A 22,570-nucleotide genomic window follows, 5' to 3' on the forward strand; every position below is an offset into this window, starting at 1 on the left:
GAACACAGCCGCGTAACAGGCAGTAATATCGGAGTGGATCTAGATCACAGATTGTTTCTGTACTTCAGTCGAGATTAGCCCACACAGAGGTTCATCACGTTGAGTGTTGTCCAGGTCTCAGCTGCAGCCCTCGAGGTGCCTTGGCAGGAATGTTTCCATCTTAGTGCAGGCACTCTGCCTCAGCGGGAATTGTAAGATCTTTGCGCTGTAATTGCAGGAATTGTTACATCTTTGTGCATAGAAGGCAGTATATTCCGGGAGGGGACCGCGGGACATTGTAAATCCAACAATAAGTGAGTGAACGGGATTAAAACAGCAGGAAGTGTTACATCATAGTGCTGTATATAGATCAATGGGGCAAGGTGCAAGCAAAGTTATGGCCATTAATGATGTATGTGTTATGCGCAGGAAAAAAGTAAAAACAAATTGGGTAAAATATCGCAGCCTGTGGGGAATAAATATAGGGTTTTAGGGTATCTGCATTTTGACAGCTGTAAAGAAACTTGTTTCTCAAATTAAAGGAGATGTTCAGGGTAATGTGATTTTCGAAAAGTAATATTGTTTAACAGAAGCTCAAAGATGGCTACTAGAGGTATAAATGAGGAGGGGCCAAGTACGGAGAACAAAGATTTGGAGGAGGTGCCATCTACTGTATGTCAGGTTCTTCAGAACCCTCCCCAAAACCAGCCCCTCCCACGAAAGGTGGATGGGACCTCCCAGACATATGAGGCGGAATATGGTATTAATGCATCAGATATAGATGAGCTACTGGGTAAAGTGATGAAGGTTTTTAGCAAATATAGAGGTATAGCTCCCCCTGCTGCTGAAACAACAGATTCCCCTTATGAACGGTGTAGGATTGCTATACGTGAGGTTTTGACTGAAGGATTGTGCAAGTGTGTCACACAATATGTTGTGGATCATAGAGTCTGCAGACCGAGTGATTTTCTAAAAAGCATCCGGCACCCTGTATGTGGGATTAAGGAAAAGAAAGGGAAGAAAGTTGCTACAAATGTTTATGGTTGCAGTGATGAGAATGGTTGTTATGTGAATGATAATGGGCATTTCACACGCCCACGAAAGCGCAGATCTAAGGATTTTGAAGGTCGCAGAGAACGCGGAGAATGTTTTGAATGTGGGTCGAAAGATCACCTGGCCCGGCATTGCCCCCAGAGGGCCCGAGGTCAACAGCGACAAAGTATGGTTAAGGGTATTAATTCTGCCCTAGTTGAAGGCAAATGAGGAAGTGAATTTATTGATGAAAATAGAATGTTACGTTGTGGTGTGTAAGATGTGAAGCTGGGAATTCTGAGCTCTGAAATCTAAATCACCAGAGCTCCCCTGGAAGTATCCAGCAGAGGGGGAGGAGGAGGGGGGCTACAGGGGAAAATCCACAAGTTATGAGCTGCTGTCTGTCTGTTTGTTGTTCGTGTAGTTTGTACAGCATACAAATGTCTGTACAAGTTTTATACGCTGTTTGTCCGATGCTCGTCTGAAGATTGAAAATTTAAAAGTGATTTTAACTGTTGCAGTTGTCTGTTTGTGAATGCTATTTGGGATGTGTTTGTACTGTTGAATTCTGTGAAATTTGAGTGGAGTTTCTGCCTGGGATCTGTGAGAAGGTATGAATCCCAGCTAGCAGCCTAGATGTGTGTATGTGTGTTGAAGCGGAACAGGGTGATTTGAGAGAATGCATGTCGCAAGATGAAAGGTTTGTTTGAAAAAGAAGTTAATGTATATATTTTGTGAAACCCAGAATGCGGGATAAATAAAAAATAAAAGAAAAAGAGAAACCCCGCAGATATTACTTTCAATTATAAGAATAAAATATGATGATTTTTGTTTTTTGCTTCTGGGAACAATTGATTGCTGCATTGCTGTAGTATGTGGGTCATTGTCATCGATTGATTGGCCGTTTTGATTGACACCTGATTAAATTTTTTTTTTTTATAATTCATGGATATGTTAGAAGGAGTTCAGTAAAATGACTTTGATAGAAATATTTTGACTACAAAGCCTTGTCTGACGGCGACTGCAGAAAGGGATACATGATTGTAGTTCTCTGCTAAGAGCCCACCCCACCTCCACCTGCCCCACCCCACCTCCACCAGCCCAATCCCTCCAGATCCATCCATCCCCCCCCCCCCCACCCGCCTATGCTGCACAGCCAGTTTGCTTGGGCATTTACGTCTTCATTGTCCAAAAAAGCTGCACCACCCTAGCCCCTGTACTTTTGTTTTCTGTGTTGTTTATTGACCAGAGGATGTTTTTCCCGTCCGCATCTGCGCGCAGTGACTTGTCCGCAAGGCAATGAATAAATCTTTGTGGATCAGTTCTATGTGCATAGGAGGGAATACACCAATGATTGTCCTGGTCTTACAGTAGTGAGCTGAAGAACATCGTGGAATAGATAAGCTTCTTTCTGCGTCTCTGCTCAAGCTGTGTGTTTATTATTTACCCTGTTATATGGGATTTCGTCCCCCATTGTTTTCACGAACACTGTGTACGCTTTCCCATCATGCATACGGTTGCGGTTTAGTGGCGTCCGCAGGGTTAGGTGTCAGCAACTGAGGAGCCCACCCGTCCCACAGACCATGGATGTTCTCCGGGCTCCCACAACACTGGCCATTCACATGTGTGCAACATCCCAGTCCCCTCACCATCTCCCGTGGCAACGACTTGGCAGTCCTGACATATACGACTACAACTCCTTCTGCTGACTTGCAGTCTAAAACTTTACCTACAGGTCGCTCTGTACACTGCTGACCTACTAACCTTCCTTTGACTGATTTGTCCGATTTATTTGTGGTGATGACACATGAGTTTTAAATGTGTCAACAGGAGGGATAATAGTGGCTAAATTAGAATAAAACCACATGGGAACATTTAAGCCATTGCAAGAGGGCGCACATGGGCCTTCCGAATCCAGATTAATTAAAAGATCCAGAGCCACAGCTTGCTACGAACACTCACATGAAGCTTCGGTGGTTTTTGAAACAAAAGAAATGTTGTTTGAATCTTGCTCAAGAAGAACGCTTAGCGGTCATTTCCTTTTAAAATAGTAGCCAGATACAATCTGTTCTTGATAGTTAGCACCACGGGGTAAAGAGGGGCGGAAATTTGAGATCCTGAGGCGACGGGAACATTTGCTTGAACCTCAGTGCGACCACGATCTCAAAGGCTGTGGGAAGATATTAGAGGATTCTTCCTAAGGCACAGGTGTAGTTCTTTATCTTGAACCATGGTGAAAAGGAGATAAAAAAGGGGGAACAGATACCTAAAAAGGCTACATAGGGGAAGTTGGGTTAGAGCCATAGCATTTTTAAAGAAGAAGAAGAGCCCTGGCATGACAATGACAATGACAATACGACCTCCATTGAACAGCAATGACAGGATAGACAAAGAGACTACTGACCCATCCCCACCGGACAGTATTAACAAGATGAACGTGACTAGTGATAAAGTTTTAGTGACCGGTGGAATTTTTAATTTTTGGATTACTTTGGCAATTTTTACTGCAAACCGAGTGAATGTACCGAGTGAATGTGTCTGACTGTATTGTGTGTGCAGCGGCTAGACCGCAGATTGCTCTGGTACCAGTAGTGGCGAGTGGGTCTGAACTAGAATGTATGATACAAAGTATGATAAGTGTGAATCAACCACTGAACTGTACCACAGAGAGAGTCCGTATGAAGGTACCAGGCACGCCACAGCGTGCATTCGCTACAGCCAGCAATCTTACGTGCTATAATAGATCTGCCCCCAGTAACCATCCGATGATCAAGTATTGTGGAGAAATAGTGGAAATAACCAACGATAAAGGGTTGAGCCTAGGAACAAAATGGCAGTTAGAAGATACTTGGTGGACTTGTGAACCCAACAAAGCAGAATCATCATTGCCACCAGAATGGAAAGGGTTGTGTGCCCCTGTCTGGATGATAGAACATGTCACTATATTGCCCTATGAATCCTTTAAAATTTTGGTGGATAAAAAGGTACACCGGAGTAAAAGGGAGGCACCAAAAGGGAGTTTGGACCCATATGTATATATTGATGCAATAGGGGTCCCCAGAGGGGTGCCAGACGAGTTCAAGGCTAGGAACCAAATTGCTGCAGGGTTTGAGTCCATTTTCCTATGGCCAACAGTTAACAAAAATGTAGATTGGATTAATTACATTTATTACAATCAGCAAAGATTTGTTAATTATACTAGAGATGCTATCGAAGGTTTGGCAGAACAACTGAAAGCAACATCATTAACAGCACTGCAGAATAGAATTACATTAGATATGCTGTTGGCAGAGAAGGGGGGTGTATGTGAATTTTTTGGGGAACAATGTTGTACCTATATTCCAGATAATACATCCCCTGATGGAAAAGTGACAGTGGCTCTTCAGCAGTTAAAAGACCTATCCGAAGAGCTGAAACGAAACTCAGGTGTTTCAAACCCAATAACAGACTGGTTACAGAACTGGTTTGGAAGCTGGACTTCATTTTTTCAGAGTTTTGGTATCGCATTTCTAACTGTTCTTATGGTTCTGTTCCTACTAGCCTGCTGTATTTTTCCAATGCTGAAAACATTTTTTGCAAGGTTGATAGATAAGCATATGAGTACTACTATGTATGCAGCCTTAGCACAGCATGAAGAAGAAGCATACGGTGATTTGGGAGGAGATTATGATGGTATGCTGGAGGGGGATGGCCAGGCCGACGTGTGAGCCAGCTCACGGCCAGAGCCTGATTTTTGTTTTTGAGCATTTCACTTCTATGCCTTGACTTGCTGTAGTGCATACCCATTTGCAGCAAAGGGGAGTAGAAGGCTGTGTTTGCTTGAACCTCTGACCCCTGTAGTGGAGACACATTTGCAGATACCTGAGGCTTAAGTAAGCATAAGCATAGAAATGTGAATGTAAATATTCTTTTTATAACACATATATAATCAAGCCACAACCCACAGTATTAATTATAAACAGGAGGGAAATGTGGAAAGAATTTTATTATTAATCTGTTAATCTTTATATATATTCTGTATATCCTGTGTAACCTATGTGACTATATAGTCCACATGCACAAGATTAGATTATTGTGTTAGAGTGACACTTTAAGTAATAGGATTATTGTTAACCAAGGAGTTATCACGATACCATTGAATATATGTTATATATGTTTTTGAACCATATACTGTGCAGTCTCCTTTGTCCTTCACAGTGAAATTCCAGAACAACCTTCAAAACCTCCCCCCAGTGTTATTCTGTGCCAGGCGCAGAATGAGCAGGTTGAAGGGGCCAGTCTAAACCAGTTTCCTGAAGGTGAGAGAAACGAAACAGGAAACTGGTGAACAGAAGATTTCTTGTTCCTGTTGACTTCTAAATTATTTATGAAGGACACAGAGGAGGACCGGACACACCCAGAAGAAGAAAGTGGACATTGCTCATTGGACTTATGGGATTACAGACTGTTTGGAGGGAGGAATATATTAGCATGTTAACTGGGGTATAAAGATTTACCGAGAAAGGAAGTCTCTACCCTTTTGTGACTAGCCGGGCTGCAGCTAGCCTGTTTCTCCTTTCATAAATGCTGGTATATAAAAGGGTCCTCAGCTGAGTGAATAAAGATTTCATTTTCATTGGCACGAAATGGAGGAGTCTCATTGAGTAAGTTTATTTCCTTTAACAACACCCAGAATGCTCCTAGCGATGAGAGCACAATCAAGGAGGCCCTCAGACACCAAGACTAGGCATATGCAGTAGCTTCAACTAGAGCTCTAGTCGCATCGCTTTCAGAGAGGGCTGTGACACAAGCGAGTGGCCCAGGGGACACCGAGGGACCTGACTACTACAGGACGCTGCAAAAAATCCACTTTTTTGGGTGCTAATTGAGTTGTACTTCAATGCAGATTATGATTCTGTACACTATCTGCAGTACTTAAAGTACCACTGAATTGGCCATAAAAAAAGTGGATTTTACTTACCTGGGGCTTCCTCCTGGCCCCTATAGTCCATATGTTCCCTTGGTGTCCATCTGGTCTGGTCCATTCTCCTGCAGCCAGCTCCAGTAAAGTTCCCAACTGAGCCAGTTGGGGACTACTTCATGTGCACAGCCCTGCATTCTTATGGACAGGAGCGTTCTGTGCCTTTATAGTTACAAGCTTTAACTAACTTTGCAGGTGCAGTACGCTCCTCACCACAGCAGTGTGACCAATGAAGCACATGGTCACGCGTGTGCTGTAGTTCCTGACCTCTGGGGCTTACAGCGGATGAACGGAGCGGCTCTGAAGAACACAGAGGGAGGCTTACAGGGGGCTGGAGGAAGCCCCAGGTAAGTATATATGCTTGCGCATGTGTCATCTCAGTAGGCACTATTATTTAGTATTTATAGCGCCAACAACTTCTGCAGCGCTGTACAGAGTAGATTGTCTTGTCACTTAACTGTCCCTCCAGTGGGCTCACAATCTAATCCCTACCATAGTCATATGTCTATATATATTATAATGTAGTGTAAGTATCATAGTCTAGGGCCAATTTAGGGGGAATCCAATCAACTTATCAGTATGTTTTGAGGATGTGGGAGGAAATTGGAGTGCTCGGAGGAAACCCACACAGACACAGGGAGAACATACAAACTCCATGCAGATAGTGCCCCAGCTGGGATTCAAACCAGGGACACAGCACTGCAAGGCGAGAGAACTACTAAGCCACTGTGCCACTAGTTAAAGGTTACCAGAGACTAAAGCATTAGGAGAAACGGGGGAGCAGGCATGAATGGTGAGCTGTCCTGATGCTCACCGCTCCCCCGTTCTCCTCCTTTCATGTAAGAAACGTGCAGCTGGGCCAGCGCAGACGCAGTGATGCCCAACTCCGGCGACCCAGAAGAGGCTGCCGGAGCGGAGGGGCTTTAGGTATGAAAGGAGGGGGCAGAGGAATGGTGGGCATCAGGACAGCTCACTATTCATGCCTGCTCGTTCCCCAGGTTTCTCCAAATGCTTTGGGCTCTAGTATCCTTAAGGCTGGTTTCACAGTGGGACGTTACAGGCGCACGTTAGTGCAGCCTGTAACGCAGCCCACCGCACAGCAATGAAAAATCAATGGGCTGTTCACAGTGCCCACGTTGCGTTACTTAGTAACTCTGCGGCATAAGACAACGTACTGCATGCAGTACTTTATAAGCGTGTTACGATCTGCATCTGCTGGTAAAATCCTGCATGAACTAACTTTGCTTCACCAGCAGATGTCACCAGCCTCCTCCATGAATTTACAACCTGAACTTTCCTCTGCCCACCAGCAGAGGGCGGACTGTCTAGAGATCTCTCCACAGACAGGGAGGAGGCCTGGACTGTCACATGGTCTCTCAGCATGGCATTTAAGCCACACCTGTGAACTGGCTAGTTGCTAGCTCTTTGTTCCCGGTTCTAGCCCTCCTGTCCTGAGTTCCCTGTTCCTGGTTGTATTGTTCCTTGTTTCCCTGCTCTATTGATCTCCCGTGTTTTGACCTTGTGCTTTGTATACCGACTACTCTTTGCCTAGCGATTACTGTACTGTTTTGATCTCCTGTGTATGACCTATGCTTGCTGACTATCCGTGTGTCTCCTCCTCGATTGTAATCTGTATTTTGTAGATATATTCTAGGTTTATGTTGTATTACTATTCCGGATCCAGGGTCAGTGTGCACACAGTTCTATACACTGGATCTACTCTGCATAGCTCGCTTATGCAGAGAGGTCCTTGTATAAACCCTGATTTCATACCTTGTATGCTTATTGAATTTCTGCCTGTATTTGATGCAGTGTATTGTATGTGTGTTGCCTGCAAGTTGATACCGATTGTTTCCGTGCATGAGTTAATGCACAGTATTACCTTATTTTCATTTGATAATAAATCCTTATTATTCATTTACTCCTGGCGTGTCAGTCTTTTCCTAAACAGTGACATCTCTGCCTGGTTGCGGGTTTGTGCGTTGGTTTCTGTTTGCACCAGGTGCAGCGCACAAACTCCATGCAAATTATAACAAAGCGACAGAGCCACGTCAGACTACTTGCACATGCTCAGTAATTTTGGGGAGGAGGGGAGACCGGCCGGGCACATGGCTAATTAATATTCACTGCACTCAGTGACGTGCAGTGTTTGCTTCCTGGAGCGGCCGCTCCGTGCGGTGATTGGCCGGCGGGACCATGTGATGCCGCATGCGTCCAAGAGTACGCATTACGGCAACACGGACGCCAGAGTGAGCTGCACAACGCGGCTCACTCTGACGTCCACATCAGAGAGCACCAGGCCTTGCGTTAGCGGCACGTTATGCGACCTTAACGCCCCCTAAAACGCAACGTACTGGTGTGAAACCAGCCTTAAAGGAAAGCTACATACTCGCCAGAAGTTGGATCAGGGAACCCACGGCGACACGACGAACAAGCATTCCGTGATCCATCTTCCTACCACGGAACACCTGATGGCACACGACGGGTTCGAACAAGAAGTTGCCGGTTGCGAGAAAAATCACAACAAAGTTGGGTATATGCCTTTCGGTTTATTAGAAATGAAGAAGAGGAAGACAAAGGCAGGGGTGGAGCTGACTAATTAAGCTGACCCCAGGTCATGACTGGACTGGGAATATCTGTGCTGGTAAAAAGGCTCCCTTTCCCCTTGATTCCTGTCTGTTTAGCAGCATCTACCTGCAGTACACGCAGTCCGCGATCCGGGCTCCGGTTTTCAAAAACGGAACAGAAGGGAGAAGAAAACGGATCCGTGCTGCATTTTTGCAGCACGTTTCCAGTCCGTCTGTTCGTTCCGTGTCCGTGGGTGAGAGGGCCGCCTTCCGCCGCATCACTTCCTGCAATGCCACCCAATGAAGTACAGAGGGCGGCATTGCAGGAAGTCACACGGCGAGTGGTGGAACGCAAGGAAGTGAGTAAGTTCCCCGCTCGCCGCTCGCTGATAGATACATTTTAAAAGAAACTAGCTGGAGGGGGAGCGGGAAAGGGGGCACCCAGGTGAGGGGGACGACCCCTTCCCTGCCGCTGTGCCTGCTGGCCCCCTTCCTGGCTGCTTCCCCCTCCAGCCTATCAGGAGGCACCTATGACTTGAGGGGAGGAGCAGGCAGTAGGCAATCCGGATCTCCCTCAGTTTCTGTGTCTGTGTAGAGGGAGATCCGTTTTTGCATTGCCTGCCACTAACCCCAGAGCCAGATTAAGGCCAAATGGGGCACTAAGCAAAGTGGCAGATTTGGGCCCCCCTCCCTCCACTTCAATAAGCACTGAGCGTTTGCGATTACGCTAGTGCTTTCTGGTGTTCACTGCACTGGCCCGAAGTCTGTGCTATATACATAAATGATATATATTATAGTAATATATAGTATAGTAATTATAGTGATATATAGTATAGTAATTATGCACATTTAGGTAATGACTAAACTCAGGAAAGTCACCCATTGATTGCAATTACTGATTGCAATCTATATATATAAAATCGGATGTATGTATGTGTGTGTGTGTGTGTGTGTGTATGTATGTATGTGCCGCGATCACTCGAAAACCCCTTGACCGATTTGAACGAAACTTGGTATGCAGATCCCTTACTACCTGGGATGATATGTTCTGGGGGTCTCGCGTCCCCCCCTGCACACCTGGGCGGAGCTACAAACAGCAAATCAGATTTCACCTATTCAAGTCAATGGAAAAAATGTAAAAGGCTGCCATTCTCACAGTAATCAAGCCAGAGTCCCCACACTTGGCACAGTTGGTCACTTGGTGACTGAGGTTAAAAATCCAGGAAAAGCGGGCGGAGCATAAAACAGCCAATCAAAATTCAATAGAGAAGTTCAAAACGCTCTACCCCCTCTATTCAAACCAGCAGGTGCAGGGACCAGGACAGCCAAACCAATTCACAGATGTGCAAGAAGGATCCGCAAACCGAATGCTGGTAGAAAAATGCTGTGATTCTTTATTCAAAAAAATTCCACATGACATGGCAATAAAACCAGAAGGTTCAACTGACGCGTATCGGGCCTACAATCTGCCCTTAGTCATAGTTAAAAATGAACCTAGAAGGGGAAGGCTTTATGTAGGCAGGTGAGGGAACAAACTCCGCCCCATACCTCAATCAGCCTTCGCCTTAAAGGAGACACATACAAATATACTATATACGTGAATACATATACTATATACATGAATACACAGAGAATGTAGATAATAATATCAATTAAGAAATGTATAGTATAAAAGGATAAACTGTCTAAAAACATCCCTAGAAAAGGAGCTTATATGGCCCATATTAAAAAAAGGGGGAGAATCTGTTTACCAAAAAAGGGGGGGGGGAGGGAAAGGAGCAACTAAGCGCCAGGAGAAGGTGGAAAGAGAGGAAGGAAATGGCAAGACTAATGATCATAGACTAAACTCAAATCCCAACGGGTATTAAGACCCCTTGGGGTGCGAGTATCCATTTTGTGGATCCAATATGCCTCGCGCCTTAAAAGTAATTTATAAGTATCACCACCTCTCCTGGGACTAACCACCCGTTCAACCCCCTGGAAAACAAAAGAAGAAAGATTTCCTTTGTGTACATTTTGAAAATGTTTTGAAACTGCCGATTTTTTAAAAGTGTTCCAGTTTGTGCCACAATAATGTTCAGCAATACGGGCTCTCAAATTGCGAGTAGTACACCCTACATATTGCAAATGACAAGCAGTACAAGAAATAACATAAATAACATATTTAGTATCACAATTTATGTATTGCTTGATTGAAAAATTGGTACCTGTAGCAAAAGAAACAATGGAGGAACCCTTTTTGTGACATTGACAGTAATGACAGGTTGTGAACCCGCAGGGGTAAGAACCCACTGTGGCTAACCAAGTGGGGGGGCGGGACGAGAAGGGAGACTGAAAAGAACTGGGGGAAAGGATAGACCCAAGGGTGCGTGCTCTTCTAGCAGAGAAGCGGCACCCCTTCTCCAGGATGAACTTCAGTTTGGGATCTGAGTGCAGCACCGGGAGATATTTACTAACAATATTTGTAATCTTGTTGTACTCAAGACTGTACTCCGTGACAAAAGTCACCCTGTCATCCTGACCCCAATCCCGGTCCCTAATGTGTAAAAGTTCATTGCGTGGTTTGCTAGTACCTCTAGCACGTCCCCTAATCAATTGTCTCTTGGTATAGCCTCTTTGTTTAAGTCTATTTTCCACCAAAAGACATTCTTGCTCCAATTGATCAGGATTAGAACAATTACGAGCTGCCCGTGTGAATTCCCCTGTGGGGATGGCATTAATGGTATGACCTGGGTGGCAGGAACTGGCAAGAAGTATGGAGTTGCCCGCTGTAGGTTTACGGAATGTTCTAGTAGAGACTCGACGGAGTGAACAGTCCCCTGTCAGAGTCAAATCTAGATAATCAATTTGTGTATTTTAATGACTCATGGTGAATGTCAGGTTAAGTTCATTATCATTCACATAGGCTAAGAAATCCTCCAGGAGGCCGGGGGGACCCCCCCACACCAGTAGCAAATCATCTATAAATCTTCCATACCAAACGATATGAGAGGCAAAGGGGTTCTCATCCCCAAAGATGCGGAGCTCCTCCCACCACCCCATATATAGGTTAGCTAGGGATGGGGAAAATTTTGCCCCCATAGAAGCTCCGCATCTCTGGAGGTAGAACCCCGAATCAAACATAAAATAATTATGTGTGAGGAGGTACCCCACGGCCTCCCGGAGGAAAAAACGCAAAGAAACATCAAAAACAGAGTATTTGTTGAGATGAAAGTCCAGAGCCTTCAACGCAAGTTCGTGTGGAATTGAGGAATATAGAGAGGCAACATCTAACGTAACCCAATGAAAGTGCTCCTCCCACACAAAGTCTGCAAGGCTGGACAAAACATGTCGTGTATCTTGTAGATAGCCTGGTAACCTCGAAACAAGGGGCTGCAGATGTGAATCGACCCACTCACCGAGGCGCTCGCCCACGGAGCCAATACCCGCCACAATAGGTCGGCCCCGGGGGGGGAGCGCCCGGTTTGTGTATCTTCGGGAGATGATGGAAAACAGGGACAATGGGGTGGGATGGGCATAAATACTCTGACATCCTTTTAGTAATAACACCCAAGTTTTGTCCCATTTCCAAGAGCTCCCGAAGATCTTTTCAGTCTCCCTTCTCGTCCCGCCCCCTCACTTGGTTAGCCACAGTGGGTTCTTACCCCTGCGGGCTCACAACCTGTCATTACTGTCAATGTCACAAAAAGGGTTCCTCCATTGTTTCTTTTGCTACAGGTACCAATTTTTCAATCAAGCAATACATAAATTGTGATACTAAATATGTTATTTATGTTATTTCTTGTACTGCTTGTCATTTGCAATATGTAGGGTGTACTACTCGCAATTTGAGAGCCCGTATTGCTGAACATTATTGTGGCACAAACTGGAACACTTTTAAAAAATCGGCAGTTTCAAAACATTTTCAAAATGTACACAAAGGAAATCTTTCTTCTTTTGTTTTCCAGGGGGTTGAACGGGTGGTTAGTCCCAGGAGAGGTGGTGATACTTATAAATTACTTTTAAGGCGCGAGGCATATTGGATCCACAAAATGGATACTCGCACCCCAAGGGGTCTTAATACCCGTTGGGATTTGAGTTTAGTCTATGATCATTAGTCTTGCCATTTTCCTCCTCTTTTCCACCTTCTCCTGGCGCTTAGTTGCTCCTTTCCCTCCCCCCCCCCCCCCCCCCCCCTTTTTTGGTAAACAGATTCTCCCCCTTTTTTTAATATGGGCCATATAAGCTCCTTTTCTAGGGATGTTTTTAGACAGTTTATCCTTTTATACTATACATTTCTTAATTGATATTATTATCTTACATTCTCTGTGTATTCATGTATATAGTATATGTATTCACGTATATAGTATATTTGTATGTGTCTCCTTTAAGGCGAAGGCTGATTGAGGTATGGGGCGGAGTTTGTTCCCTCACCTGCCTACATAAAGCCTTCCCCTTCTAGGTTCATTTTTAACTATGACTAAGGGCAGATTGTAGGCCCGATACGCGTCAGTTGAACCTTCTGGTTTTATTGCCATGTCATGTGGAATTTTTTTGAATAAAGAATCACAGCATTTTTCTACCAGCATTCGGTTTGCGGATCCTTCTTGCACATCAATCAAAATTCAGCCATTCATTTTAAATGGGAAAATGTAAACTGCAGCCATTCTTACACTGTTAATCGCAGGGTTCTCAAACTTGCCACACTTGGTCACTGGGTGAATGAGATTAAGATTTTGGAAAGTGGGTGGAGCCTACAACAGCCAATCAAAATTCACCTATTGCATTTAAAAGGGAATATTTAAACTGCTGCCATTCTTACACTGTTTATGACAGAGGCTTCAGACTTGCTGCAGTCAGTCATTGGGTGACTGGGGTCCAAATTCACTAAAGGGGCGGGGCCACAAACAGCCAATCAGATTTCTTTGCTGGATAAACTGCTTCCATTCACACATTTTTGATGCCAGGAACCTGAAAGCTCACAAAATTGGTCATTGAGTGACTGTGTGACAAGGTTACACAAAGTGGGTGGAGCCAAAAACAAATTTTACAGGGAAAATATAAACTGCAGCCATTCTTACACTGTTAATGGCAGGGTTGTCAAACTTTGCACAGTTGGTCATTGGGTGAATGAGATTAAGATTTTGGAAAGTGGGTGGAGCCTACAACAGCCAATCAAAATTCAACTTTTGATTTTCAAAGGGAATATTTAAACTGCAACCATTCTTATACTGTTAATAGCAGATGCCTCAAACCTGGTACAGCTGGTCACTGGGAGACTGGGGTTCAAATTCAGAAAGGGGCGGAGCTACAAACAGCCAATCAGATATACAAAGTATTGATACCAAGGACCCCAAAGCTGATAAACTTGGTAATTTAGTAACTATATGTCAAGGTTACAAAAAGTGGGCGGTGCAAGAAACTTAATTTTTTACATGGCAGGGTTCCCAAACTTGACACAATTGGCCACTGAGTGCCTGGGATTATTATTCAGAAATGTGGGTGGAGCCTACAACAGCCAATCAAAATTCACCTATTGATTTTCATGGGGAATATTTACATTGCTACCATTCTTACACTGTTAATGGCAGAGGCCTCAAACCTGATATAGTCAGTAATTGGGTGACTGGGGACCAAATTCACTAAAGGCGGTGGAGCCACAAACAGCCAATCAGATTTGTTAGATTGATTTCAGCCATTCTGTTGTTGGCAGGGTTCTCAAACTTGACACAGTTGGCCACTGGGTGACTAGGATTAATATTCAGGAAAGTGAGTGGAGTGTACAGCAGCCAATCAAAATTCATCTTTTGATTTTCAAGGGGAATATTTACATTGCTGCCATTCTTGCACTGTTAATGGCACAGATTATTATACAGAAAAGTGGGTGGAGCCTACAAAAAGCCAATCAAAATTCACCTGTTGATTTTCAAAGGGAATATTAAAATTGCTGCCATTCTTGCACTATTAATGGCACAATCCTCAAACCTGATACAGTTGGTCATTGGGTCACTGGGGTTCAAATTCAGAAAAGGGGATAGAGCAGGCATGGGCAAACTTGGCCCTCCAGCTGTTGAGGAACTACAAGTCCCACAATGCATTGCAGGAGTCTGACAGCCACAGTCATGGCTCATAAAGGCAAATGCATTGTGGGATTTGTAGTTCCTTAACAGCTGGAGGGCCAAGTTTGCCCATGCCTGGGATAGAGCCACAAACAGCCAATCAGATGTGTTTCATTTCACTGGGAAAATACAAATTATTGAAGCCAAGGACCCAAAGCTCACAAACATGGTCATTGAGTGACTGTGTGTCCAGTTTACAAAAAGTGGGCAGAGCCAAAAACAAATTTCACTGGGAAAATGTAAACTGCAGCCCTTCTTCACTGTTAATGGCAGGGATCTCAAACTTTGCCAAGATGGTCACTGGGTGACTGAGATTAATATTCAGGGAAGTGGGTGGAGCCTATAATAGCCAATCAAAATTCACCTGTTGATTTTCAAAGGGAAAATCCCCCCCCATGGAGCCAGGCATAGGTGCCCACAGTACAGGTTGTACAGGTTAGCTACGTAGGTGCCTCCAGTATAGGGTAGCCTGTATAGTTGCCACCAGTGTGGGTTAGATAGGTAGGTGCTCCCAGTATAGTTTAGATAGGTAGGTGCCCGCAGTATAGGTTCGATAGGTAGGTTCCCGCAGTATAGGTTCGATAGGTAGGTTCCCGCAGTATAGTTTAGATAGGTAGGTTCCCGCAGTATAGGTTTGATAGGTAGGTTCCCCCAGTATGGGTTCGATAGGTAGGTTCCCCCAGTATGGGTTATATAGGTAGGTTCCGGCAGTATAGGATAGTTAGGTAGGTTCCCGGCGTATAGCTTGGCTAGGTAGGTTCCCGCAGTATAGGTTAGTTAGGTAGGTTCCCGCAGTATAGGTTAGTTAGGTAGGTTCCCGCAGTATAGGTTAGTTAGGTAGGTTCCCGCAGTATAGGTTAGTTAGGTAGGTAGGTTCCTGCAGTTTAGGTTAAATAGGTAGGTTCATGCAGTTTAGGTTAGTTAGGTAGGTGCCCCGCAATATAGGTGTTAGGTAGGATCCCGCAGTTTAGGTTAGTTAGGTATGGGCGGCATGAGTTGGGCGCAGGAGCGGGGGGAGCGGACATAATAGTAATAACTCACCTGCTTCCGCCGAACCCGCGCTGCTTCAATGTCCTTCCTTTCCCGGCATCTATCTAATTAGTAACAGCGCTTCCTGTGATGACATGCGGTACGTCATCACAGGGGGTGTTGTTACCAGGCGACAGACGCCGGGAGAGGAAAGATATTGAAACTGTGGGGGAACGGATGAAGAAGGTGAGTTATAACTATTATGGCCGTTCCCCCGCTCCGGCGCCCCCCCCCCCCCCTCCTGCAGCACAATAAAGCGCCCCGGGCGATTGCACGTATCGCACGCCCATAGAAACGGGGCTGTAGCAGATGCCTCAAACCTGCTATAGTTGGTCATTGGGTGACTGGGGTTCAAATGTTGGAGAGTGGCGCAGCCGCTAACAGCCAATCTGATTTGTTTAATTTCTATGGGAATATACAAATTATTGATGCCAAAGACCCCAAAGCTCACAAACTTGGTCATTGAGTGTTTGTGCATTAGGGTTAGTAAAAGTGGGCGGAGCCAAAACCGGTCAAATACATACACGGGCGGGCAGTTCCAGGTCATTAGTGGGTGGAGACAAATACAAATTTCACTGGGAAAATGTCTATTGCAGCCATTCTTACACTGTTAATGGCAGGGTTCTCAAACTTTGCACAGTTGGTCACTGGGTGACTGGGTTAAATATTCAGAAAAGTGGGTGGAGCCTACAAAAGTGAATCAAACTTCACCTATTGCTTCTCAAGGGGAATATTTAATTGCTGCCATTCTTGCACTGTTAATGGCACAGGCCTTAAACCTGCTACAGTTGGTCATTGGGTGACTGGGGTTCAAATTCAGAAAAGAGGGTGGAGCCACAAACAGCCAATCAGATTTTTTTCATTTCAATGCAAATTATTGATTCCAAAGACCGCAAAGCCCACAAACTTGGTTATTGAGTAATTGTGTGTTAGGGTTAGAAAAAGTGGGCGGAGCCAACACTAGCCAAATACATACCCGGGCAACGCCGGGCAATCAGCTAGTTATTAATAATGCAAAGGCCCCTGCACATGCTGTCACTTTAAATGCATCAGAAGGCTCTACCTGCAGCCACTTCTTAGGGCCCGTTTCCACTGTTGCGACGCGATTTCGCCGGCATCCCGACGCTTGTAAAAACGCATGCGGATGCGTTTCCGCATGCGTTTTTACCCGCGATTTCGCATGGCAGGGTGCCATGCGAAATTAACCATGACTCTGCCAGGGCAAAATAACATTGAAAAAGGTGCGAAATCGCACGCGAATCGCGGGTAAAAACGCATGTAAAAAACGCATGCGTTTTTCCTATTAAATACATTAGTGGCGATTCGCATGGATTCCCGACGCAGGCGAATTCTGTGGGTCCCGTCGTGCAGATTTGGCCCGCCGCCAGATCGCTCCCGCACGCCGCACATATGGAAACAGCCCCGGCCACTTCAATGTACCAAGCGAATCCGCATGTCGGCGCCGCATGCGGATTCGCTATGGTGGAAACGAGCCCTAAGACAGGTGCTCTTTGGCAAGGTGAGTCGGGACTTGCATGCCATGCCTGCTGCCTTCTTTGGATGTGTGGTGGTAGCCAGGGGTGCTGCTATGGTTTTTGTGGCCTCAAGCATCAAGTGATTTGTGTCCCCCTCTATGTGTTCCCCGTGGCCCTAATCTAGCACAGAGTCTCACCACTCTCCAGCTAGCCGCTTACTTCCGGTCACCATGGTTACTTCTGGCCAGCATCTCTGATGTCATGAGAGGCACCGGCCATAGTGACAAGACGCAAAGCCGGTGGGAGGAGAGCAGTTAGATTTAGTGCTGGATCGGTGCACGCGAGTTACGGCAGAAAGGGCCGGGGGTCATGGAGCACAAGGCAGCCGCTAGGGATAGGGAGGCCCCCTCTAAAGTGAGGCCCCAAGCAGGGGCTTGCTTTGCTTGTACCCTGGCAGCATCCCTGGTGGTAGCCGTTTCTCAGGCTCCCACTCCGGACTGGAATCGAACCCTGATTCCCCGGCCATTACCCGTGGTCACCATGGTACTGAGGAAGTAATATGGAAACTTGTTTATCAGTCACACAGTTGAATGAATGGCAGACTTGCCCTCCATAACAGATTCTCGTTAAAGGATTTAAAGTTTATTCGTCTCATACACAGCAGGGCCTCGAAAGAGTCCTCCTGTATTGTTATTTTTTGTCACTACCTCCCTGAGCCAGGACGTGCATGCCTGCCTGCTGCCTTCCTTGGATGTGTGGTGGTAGCCGTTTTTCAGGCTCCCACTCCGGACTGGAATCGAACCCTGATTCCGCGGCCACTACCCGGGGTCACAATGTCAGACTTGCCCTCCATAACAGATTCTCGTTGAAGGTACTGAACAGTAAGCAGAAAAAGTAATTAAAAAAAAAATAGATGTAAGCTTTAGCAATGGTAGAGAAAGAACCATGGAAAGTTGATAAGGCAGTCAGACATTACCTGACATCACTGAGTGAGGAAGAGCAATCTCGCCATGTTGCGCAGTAGTCCAGCACGGCCGTCACTACACAAATAGCTGGTAACTTGCGGTGCATTACACAGTTAGTTTGGTGCGTCAGTGTGAAGCAGTACTCTAATTACACTACCTGATTGATGTATACACATGCAAGATGTTTTAAAGCACGTTAGGCCTGCAATTTAGCATTCAATGTGATTTCTGCCCTTAAAACGCTGCTGTGCGTCACATCCAGATTTTTCCCCGGGACTTTTGGCGTGTATCCCACTCCTTCATGCAAAAACTCAGATGTTAGACCCCTTGAAACATCTTTTCCATCACTTTTGTGGCCAGCATAAATGTTTCTCGTTTTCAAAGTTCGCCTCCCCATTGAAGTCTATTGCGGTTCGAAAAGTTTGCGGGAACCGAACATTTTGCGGAGGTTCGCGTTCGAGGTTCGAAAACTGAAAATCAGAGGTTCGAGCCATCTCTAAACATCATTAGAAGATATGAAATAATTAAAATGATGATCCTACCTAGTATATTGTTCCTCCTACAATGTATACCTATAACAATTCCCATAAATTGGTTCAATCAGATTAATAGATTATTTAAAATATTTATCTGAATCAGAATACTTAATTTTGCCAAGCATGACTCGGTCCTGCCCAGAATTGGATTTAACACAAACAAAGTCAGCTCAAGGAGAAGATAAGGAACACACTATATACATATATACACAATAAGCGTACAATATAATGCAGTATGACACACAATATACAGAGACAGATAAATCAGAGTCCAGAAAGTTTGGTTATGTGCATAGAGCAGCAGTTCGTGAGCCACCTAAGGGGGCTGGGGGGAGTTAGCGGCGAAAGTTCAAGAGGTTGACAGCCAAGAGTTTCTTTACCTCATGGTCCTGGTGGAGACAGCCCCAAAACTCCGGACTGATGGGGGCAGGCTGAAGAAGTGGTGGTCTGGGTGTGAGGGAGCCTTGGCAATCCCCAGAGCTGTAGAGCGTAGTCTGGAGTTGTAGAGGAGGTACAGGGGGGGGGGGGGGGTGTCGAGGTTTCCCAGTGGATCCTCTCCGCTGATCTGAGACCCTTTGCAATTTCTGTCTGTCGTCGGTGGAGGAGCTGGCATACCAGAGCAAGATGGAGAGCATAGATTCTATTGTGGCACCTGGCTAACCTATACTGGGGGCACCTACCTGGCTAACCTATACTTGGGCAACTATAACTGGCTGCCTATACTGGGGGCAACTATACTGGCTACCTATACTGGGGGAAACTATACCTGGCTAGCTTATACTGGCCTACTGGGGCATCTACCTGGCTAACCAATACTGGGGGAAATTATAACTGGCTAACCTATACTGGGGGCAACTATACTGGCTACTTATACTGGCTACCTATACTGGTGGCACCTACCTGGCTAACCTATACCGGCTACCTATACTGGGGGCACCTACCTGGCTAACCTATACTGGGGCAACTATACTGGCTACCTATACTGGCGGCACCTACCTGGCTAACCTATACTGGCTACCTATACTGGGGGCAACTATACCTGGCTAGCTATACTGGGGGCACCTACCTTGCTAACCTATACTGGGGACACCTATCTGGCTAACCTATACTGGGGCAACTATACCTGGCTACCTATTCTGTGGGCACCGATAGCTGGCTACCCTTACTGGGTGCTCCTATAATTGGCTTCCTATACATGTGGCACCTATACCTGGCCACCTACCTACCTATACTGAGGGTGTTTTTTTCAATTACACTACACTGCTATAACGTGTAGTGCACATTGTCAGGTGCTCTGCGATCATTCCAAATCGGGAAGGGGGAGGGGGGGGTGCATCCTCACAAGTTTGCCTCAGGCATTGAAAAAGTGTAGAACTGGCACTGCTGGTAGTCAAAATAAGCCTTCGTGACTCTTTGGTAAGCTTTGGACGTACAGTATATAAACTTTCAGGTATAGTAAACTACCTCTCCAGGTCCTGGTCAATCTCCATTATAAGTCTATAGGAGGAACGCCTGTTATAGTAAACCCAGATATAATGAAACTTTGGGTCTAGTAAACACGTTATAGCAAACATGTTAACACGCTGGTTGAGGTGAGCTGATTCCTAATCCTGATAAGATGTGAATAGCCAGCTGTGATTTGCAGTTGCAATGCGGTGTAAGCATTGTCTTTGCAGTCCAACCCTTGCTAAGTCACGCCCGTAGAGGTATCGGAGCCACATGCAGTACTGCAACGAGTGGTTCAGCAAGCTTGGCTGCATCCTGGAGAAAGGATGCATGATTAGCCAAGTGTGAGAGTAAAATTAAGTCCCACCCATGGTGGTGTCGGAGCGAGTGGCTACCTCTTTTCAGTGAGATGATTTGTCCAGCTTGGGATTAGCGGTAAGTGTTGCCTGGCTGTGCAGCCCTGAGGTATGCTAAACCTTGTTGTCCACCAAATGTAAAAGTGCTTGTACCTCCAATGCTTGGATTGATGTGCAACCCTCCATTACCATAGGGATACTACTACATGGCTTGATAGACACATCCCTGTGGGGGCATATAGTTGTGGGAGATGTAAATTGTGTCTCTACATAAATAGACAAGAAAATAAGATATTTAAGAATAGTTCTGGAGATCAGATTTATGGTATTCGATCCCACATGAATTGCCAAACAGAGAGAGTCATTTACATGATACAGTGTCATTGGGTATCATTCATAAAGCATTTCTGCATGCGGAAATGCTTAACACCGGTGACTTTCCCGACCACTCAGCATAAGCCCCATTCATAAAGGCTCTTTCCGCATGAAAAGGTGACAGAGCGATACATTTCCGCCTTGTGCGGAGTTTTTCTAGATTAATCTAGAAAAAGTAACAAACACATCCATTCATAAAGATTAGAGCAAGCGGTATCCGGAAGGAAAATACCGCTTGCTCGACAGTAGCGATAGGCAGGCGGAATACATATAAATGAATGGGAGGGACCTCCCAAGCAGCATCAGACAGAGCAGCGCAGGGAGGGAATCGGGCAGCTTTTAAGTTTCCGCATGTCTTCCGCCACGCTGCCGCCAGCTTCCTCCAGAAAACCTCCGCACTTCTTCCGCAACAGGCAGACTTCTTTATGAATGGCCACCCAGAAGTCTTAATTACCGGTTGCGGAGAAGAACGGTGTTTTCCCGCACTACCGACAGCCTGTTTATGAATGATACCCATTGTGGACTAAAATATATCGGTAAAACTAAGGCCTCTTTTCCACGAACTGTTGACAGGCAGTAAAATGCCTCTCAAACTCTCACAACTGCTTGCGGCTGCCTGGTAACTGCTTGCTGCCTGGTATCTGCTGACTGCTGCCTGGTGCTTGGTAACTGCTTGTTGCTGCCTGGTAACTGCTGACTGCTGCCTGGTAACTGCTTGCTGAGCACACAGTTCAACAGTTCGTGGAAAAGAGGCCTCAAACACTGTGTGAATGATCATGTTGTTCCTTTCAAATGCATTAGGCCTCTTTTCCACGGACAGTTGATGAGCAGTGAAATGCCTCTCAAACTCTCACAACTGCTCACTGCTGCCTGGTAACTGCTCGCTGCTGCCTGTGGAAAAGAGGCCTAACACAAAATAGACATGATTGCCAATAAGGAAATTCAATTTAAGCAACTGAAATTAGCTCAATTCTTGAAAAGATTTGCATTATATGCTTCAGTGAGGATATTTGAAGCCATCTAGAGGATTCAATTGGAATGACAAGAGACATTTAATTCGATGAAGCCTCTCTGAACTGCTTTTGATTCTATTGGCCCATACCCTGATGAAACGCCTGGTGGGCGTGAAACGCATTGATGGGCGGAGCTTCACATACCGCACGTGGATTACAGCATGGTAGCTGGATCTGAACGATATCCCCGCGATACGCATGACAGGCGGCCGGTGAGATCTAACCACGCTGTACTGCATCACTTCACCATCACAGGCCTCCAAAACATTGATTGAGTGAACCCACTTTGATGACTATTGACATATAATGCAGGTATCAAGTGGCCGCTGTCCTGCAAGTGATTAGTGCGCACTGAACTTTTAGATGCAATAGCTATAAACGCCAAAATGGACTTTTTAACCTCACTGAGCCAAATTACATTGAGCCAGAGAGTCTGGACTGCAGAGAGCACCTAATGTTGGATCAGCAAGTAGAAGATTCTTGTAATGGATATACAGTTTACTTTAGAGACTTTGCTTTTCAGCTTTAAATGCTGACCTTGGGTTGCTTCATTACAGAACGCTGCACCTTTGTTGGCAATAAGTCTATTCAATCTAATGACCAGTCTATAATGTCTGTGTGGATGCCTGATTGTGATGTGTGGATGCCTGATTGCGCAATGTGCAATTGGAGCTCCGCTGTGCTGTTTTTAACTGATTTTAGGCCTCTTTTCCACGAACTGTTGACAGGCAGTGAAATG

The sequence above is a fragment of the Hyperolius riggenbachi genome, chromosome 7 (genome assembly GCF_040937935.1).
Source record: "Hyperolius riggenbachi isolate aHypRig1 chromosome 7, aHypRig1.pri, whole genome shotgun sequence".
NCBI classification, from domain to species: Eukaryota; Metazoa; Chordata; class Amphibia; order Anura; family Hyperoliidae; genus Hyperolius; species Hyperolius riggenbachi.